We start from the raw sequence: 7,016 nt of genomic DNA on the forward strand, positions 1-7,016 counted from the left end.
ATCAGAGGAGATATATAGTGTAGTCGAATCATTTTCTAAATGGCAGTGTTAGTCAGTGACCTGATGTGTCTGTTTCATAATGAAACTAAATTATTTAGCTCTTTGTAATTGCATCAAAGCCTTCTAAAATCTTGATAGTTTTAAGCATTTGCTTATGATGCTGAAATTTTGTTAGGGTTTGGTGAAGATGGTATACATTTGCTTTTTTTATTGTTTAATTTTTGTTCAGACTGGAATTTCCTAAATAAACTTGTGTGCCATCTGTGTCTTCAGTGAGTACTTGAATCAGAGGGCCCGAATGGATATGTTTCTCCTTTCTGTGTAACCTGCTTGGGCTTTCTTATAGTATGTGCATCTCTGGTGACTCATCATTCTTATACAGTAACCAGCTTTCTTCAGAATATAGAGAGAAACTAATTCCTTTACAATCTTGGGACATAGAAATTCAAGAACATCAATTCTTCTTCCTTTATTGGCCAATTCAAACACAAAGCCAGATCAGATTTATAAGAAGACTGGGCAAACAATCTTTTGTTCAGGTATAGTCACTTTTACATTACAAAGAGCTTAGAGGACTGCTGCAAGCCCCTAAAATATATGAAGTAGGATTTCAGCTGATTATGACAAGCTAATATCCAGAAGAAGCCAAGGGCCTTCCAGAGGTCAAGCTGAGGCTCAAGGAGTCTTGGTGATATTGGATTTTGATTATTAGCTGTTTCCTACTATGAATTTCTTGTGCTATTGTAGCTTTTCCATCATTTATTGGGCACTATTTCCCCTCTGCTAATGGAATATTTAGATAACTTTCTGCACTGACAGCTATGCACAGCCAGAACCTCAGTGCAAGCCTCCCTGTAATTATCATCATTGGCAGCATCTGGCCAGGTCCATCCCCAAATGGAGAAAAGTACCTTATCAGAGATACTTCTGTACTCTCTAAGAAGAAACTTAAGTGTTACCTGTTTGAGAAGGCCTGGCAGATGTACTAATTAAGCTTAACTTTCTCCTTTCCAAAGTTGTATCTCTAGTTTTAGATCCACCTTTAACAATTAACTCAGAACTAAAGGGTTCCATCTTACAGGTACATCTAGCTGCAATGGAAGTTGCCTAGTCAAGTTGCCTAATGACTGAGCACACTCACCAGAAATCACTTGGAAAGATAAGGGTCAAAGGGATTTAAAAAAAAGCAGTTTTATTTTCAGAGAGGGATGAGACAGAGAAGTGAAAAGAAAATGGAAGGACTAGATAGGTAAGAACTGGAGAGTAATGAACTGAGATGAGGAAGAACTAGATTGAAGGGCTAGAAGAGAGTACCAGAGGAACAAGATGGAAGATGGGGAAGAACATGATTAGAAAGAAGGTGATGAAAAAGAAGTTGATGATAGAAGAGATAAAATGAGAAAGAACTAGATGGATGAGAATCTAGATGGGGCAGAACTAATATGAGAGAATTAAGATAGAACTTAGAGAGGACAGCAGATAAATGTAGAGAGAAATTAGGCAAGAAAGGAGCTAGGCATGAGAACAGAACTGAAGCTGTGTAGATAGGATTTTATCCCAGAGGAATAAAGTAGACAAAGAATTTGGTGTGCTTAGATTCTTTTCCCCAAAATAATTTTTACCATTCATAGTTTCTCTTCTGAGCCCCTGGGAAGTATATTATTAAGGCTGGCCCTATAATAATATACAAGAGATGATGGGGATTATCTGTAGTGGAAATATTTGGAAACACATTCCATTGTAGATAATTGGACATGTATATGGAAAGCTTACAGAGAAAAAAGAAGTATAATAGATAGAGATTATGAGGGTGGTATATTACTTCCAGTGTGCCGACTAAAAGACAGATTCATGGAGGGCTCATTTGAATTGTCATTGGTGAATAGATGGAATTAGAGATTTGCTTGTGAGAACAAATTGGCTACAGGATATGTGAGCAAAGGCCCAAGGTAGATTTTATTTTTTAGTGTGTATGTGTGAGTGTGTGTGTGTGTGTGTGTGTGTGTGTGTGTGTGTGTGTGTGTGTGTATGTTTGTAGAAGTGGCTTCAACTCATGGGTCAACCAGTTTCTGAACAAAAGATGAACCGTGGGACAGAAGTGACTGACAGGATTGCCTTTATTTGGCAACCAGGAGACCAGAAACATGTTATCTTTGAGGATATTGAAAATAATGGAGGAGACGGAGATCATGTCTCATCCTTTCCTTTGATTTGGCACATTGAAGCAGTTTCCTCTTAGAGAACTGTTGTTAGGTAGACATGTGTATTTACGTACATGTACATTGCCACTGACCCCAGGATGAGAGACACTGGGCTGATTTGTTCCTGCTATGCTTTCCCTAGAGCTGAGCCTTGGCACTGCACCTGTAGGGCAGGCACAGCTGTGGATGGCATCACCAAGGTAATTATGAGAAGAATATGCTAATAAGCAGATGCCAGTGATTAATGTGCTTTTTTCTACTGCATAGCAAACTCAAGCTGCATTTGTTGGGAAAAGAGAATTAAACTGGAGTCAGATGTTTCAGTAAATATTTTATTTGATGTCTTATAGGACAAAAGAGTACAGTGATACCAATGCTTACTTTCATTTTTTCCACCTGTGTCTAAGACTCAGGCTAGAGCCAGGCTTTGAGCTAGGCCTCTGCTCACATGAGTTTCATATTATACCATCAGGGGTTCAGTGGTGCACCTGGATCTTCTTAGCTTGTTAATGTTAGGGTATTGTGGCAAGGCTTACTTGTTCTCTTAAGAGTAGATAAGATTGGCTTGAAAAGTATAGACACTGGAGCTACTAACCCTCCAACCAAGCCTCTCCTTGCACATCCTCCTTGAGGTCTCCTTTGTGAACCTCTTTTGTGGGCCCCTTTTGATTCTTAAGCATCCTTTCCCTCTGTGGTCTTGGGGTCTGGTCTTCTCCATCACAAGGACCTCTCCCTGTAACATCATGATGCTGGATTTCAATACCTGGGTGCTTGATTTGGCTTCTCCTCTGGAACTTTTTTACTTGTTTCAGCAAGTGGAGATCTTGATGGTGACTATTGTGTGGTGATTACATAGAACAAAGCTTGTAAAATTTTTTTCCTTGTGTGATACATTTGCTCTGATACACCTAGAGAATGGGAACAGGGGAAAGCATGTTGGAGGCAAGTGGCCATTTATTTTTGGTTCAACTGATTTTTTTAAGTACTTCATATTTGTATAAGATTCCATTGTAAACTGAAGACCATATAAGACATCCAGGCTCCTGGACTGAACAATTACTGGATTCTTGGCCTTTCTGTCAGACGACCATTGTTGGATTAGCCAGCCCACAACTGTAAGGCACTCTAATGAGTTCCATTCTGTTCCTCTAGAGAACCCTGACTAATACAACATTAAACTTTTTTAAAAAATGTTTCAGCAGAGTAAAACAATTTACTTCTGCAAGATGGTACATAGCCATGGTAAAGCAAGCAAGCAAGCACACCCAGCAGGGGTCCTACTAGGTTTTTGTTCCAACACAAAGGGGGCCTGTTCCTCACCTTGAGTGGCTAGAGGTTGGCCTCAAAATCTTCTGTGTTAATGCAGAGTGGTAAATTTCTAGGGAGGAATGAAACTTAAGCATATATTTTAATTTTAAGAAGTGAATTTTCCTGGAGGAATTTGAAATTCTACCAAGTGGTTTCTTTACAGTTTAAAATTTTAATCAAATTTGTCTTATTCAACCATTTGATAGAAAATATAGTACATTTTGTTCACATTTCCCACAATTTTCTTTTACAATATATTTTCATTATTTCCTTCAAATTCAATTAGTATTGTTTGACTTTCCTGTTCTGGGGTATTCATGTGTAACATAATTTTCATAAGATGTAGAAGTTTTGCCATTTATAGTTGCTTTAATTAGTACTAACCATTATATAAGCATGATATCACATAATACCCAACTGTAATAATGATTCCTAGGTGTCTTAATATGGATATTAGTGCTGTGAAGAGATACAACCACAGCAACTCTTATAAAGGAAAACATTTAATTGGGACTGGTTTACAGTTTCAGAGATTTAGCCCATTATCATCACGGTGGGACATGGTGATATGCAGGCAGACATGGTGCTGGAGAAGGAGCTGATAGTTCTACATCTTGATCCATAGGTAGCAGGACACTGCAACACTAAGCCTAGCTTGAGCACATAAGACCTGAAAGCCCACCTCCACAGTGACACACTTCTTCCAATAGAGCCACACCTACTCCAACAAAGCCACACCTCCAAATAGTGCCACTTCCTATGGGTGAAGCATTCACACACAGGAGTCTGTGGAGGCCATTCCTATTCAAACCACCACATTAGGATGTAAAAAATGAGGTCGTTACCCCTTTCCATTTTCAAAACCTTTGTTCCCTGAGCTTATACAAATGGTTATTTATTCCTGAATTTTAAGCTAATTCAGCTAATTGAAAAAGTATCTAGCCCTTGAAGAGGCTCTGTAAAGACACCATCAGCAGTTATATTATTAGGATATAAGTAAAATATTGTCTACCTATCTTCAGAATCACTCCCCCTTTTAATGCTAACATCATGTCTAGAGCTTGTCTGTTTTCCCAAGATGTTCTATTTGTGATATTCAATTGACCTACTGTACTCTTGATAGTGTGACTTGTGTAATTTACAAATCTTTGTTAGTTGGAGTATATGGAATTTAACTAGTCTACATTGCTTATTTATGATAGACCACCATAATAGTACTGACTCAAACACTAATGCTTTTAGTTTCTAGTCTTAAGCTGTTCAAGGACTCCTCTTAGTATTCTAATAGAATCTATATAAACATGTCTATTCTCTCTGGGCACTGTCATCTGCAGCAGATTTCTTTATTTGAGTGTAATAAGCCCATTCTCTTTCAGAGGTCTCTTTAAGACCACAATTTTGGTAGTAAACAGCATTAGAAAGGGCTGCTACTACATTGGTTCCAACTTGTTCTCTTTTCAGCTTTTTAGCAGCATTCTAGCCCCAACTTGAAAAGGATAGGTTGGAAATTCTAGTGGAGGGGTATGGTAAGAAGGACTTGTAACCCAAGAAGACTGAGAATATACTTTTTGAGAAATTAACCTTCAGTTTACATGGTGGGATGATTAAGAGCCATTTCCAGATATGGAAATCCATATAGAATTGCCTAAGGGGACAATTTTAGGTCCTTGTGTAGGACTCTGCAGATTCTAAGTAAAGCTATTAGTGCATACTTGCTGCTGTTTGAGAGTATGATTCATTCTTTCAACTTTATCTGAAGAGATAGGGTTCCAAGCAATTTGGGAGCCCATGTGATGGCTGATGCCTTCATGAGGTCTTTTAGAATAGTGGCAGTAAAATGGTTCTCATTATCTGAGTCTGTATTTTCTATTAACATAAGTCTTGGAACTATTGAGTCTATGAGTGTCCTTGCTGTATGCTTAGCTGTAGCACTGAAGAAAAGAAAAGCTTATGCCCAATCAGTAAGAAGATCCATAATAATCAATAAATCTTTTAATCAACCATTTCTGGGCATTTCTGTGAAGTCTACCTGGAAGGATACTCGGGAAGAGTCTTTGTTTAGGAGGCCTCCCATCTGGGGGTTGTTTTTAGTTATCTTCTTGTTTATCTTTTGGAAAGTCACATAACACACACACACACACACACACACACACACACACACACACACACACACACACACCTGTTTCGCAATGGTGTGTTCCCCATACAATTATAACATCTGTATGGTTTCATACACAGCCTGAGGTACTCAATGACTCTCTTTCTTATAAGACATGCACTGGTAAGAGTCTAGTCTGTGGAGAATTTTTGGCCTCTCTAATAAAGAGGAAAGTGACTTATCAGAAGGGTCTCATCATCCCTGGGGACCTGGTTGATCTTGAAGGTCAAAGGCCCAAATATTGGTTGTCTTTCTTTGACCCTTTTATACTCATTGGTATGAGCCTCCAAGAATTCATTGTTGAATGCCAGAAAGGGAGAATCACCAGTCTTAGAATCTTGACTTCTATATGGCATTTAGAAAAGGCTTATACAAAGCAAACTAAATAGGTCCTCATGAATTTACAGTTTCTTCTAGTTTTCCTAAGTGGTTAAAGCGTAGCATAAACACAAGTAATTATCTTGATTAGATGTGCATTATTGTTCTTTCAAGCTAGTTCTTATAAATGTTACCAGGAGCAATCAGTATAAACTTTAATAATCAAATACATATCATTCTTAAGTTCCATCCTCCACAAACCCTAAACAACTTACTCAGACGCACTATAACTTAGATTTAAGATTTCATGTTGTTTCCTTAACCTTTTATTTTCTGTTCTTAAGATAAACTGTTATTTCATAAAAAAAAATCCATCCATTCTAAAGGTTATCTAAAATACCCTCTTTTCTTTTTTACTCTTTGCACCAAAATCATAATCCCATATTTATGTCTTTCTCAACTATTTTCTCTTGTACCTACTTACTATTTCTTTCCCATTTCATTTCCTAAATTAAGAACAATCCATTGGAGCCAAATTTCAGGGGCTGAATTGCTGAAGAATACTTTTTTCTCCTCCAGCAGCCATCAATTACCAGTAGCTTCCCATATGGGGATGGGACTTCTTAGCCCCTTCCTCTACATGCTATAGCTTCAGATAGCTTGATAATGTGCAGTTCTTGTTCATTCAGTCACAGTCACTATGAGATCATAAGCATAATGTCCTGTGCTAGTTTTCTTCAGTCAGCCGCTATCTCTAGCTCTTACAATCTTTCTTCCTCCTCTCCTACAATGCTCCCTAACCCTTGGAGAAAGGAAGGTAATATAGATGTTCCCATTAGAGCTGAGCATTCCACAATAATATATCCTCTGTGTGCTGACAAGTTACAGGTCTCTGTATTAGTTGCCATCTACTGTAAAAAAGAAGGTTCTCTGATGAGGGGTGAGAAGTACACTCATCTATGAGTATAAAGATAAGATTTTAAGTGGTAATTTAATACTATTTTGATTTAGCAGAATAATAGTAGTAGGTT

The sequence above is a fragment of the Peromyscus californicus genome, unplaced genomic scaffold (assembly GCF_007827085.1).
Source record: "Peromyscus californicus insignis strain IS unplaced genomic scaffold, ASM782708v3 Scaffold_4__1_contigs__length_199733344, whole genome shotgun sequence".
Lineage (NCBI taxonomy): Eukaryota > Metazoa > Chordata > Mammalia > Rodentia > Cricetidae > Peromyscus > Peromyscus californicus.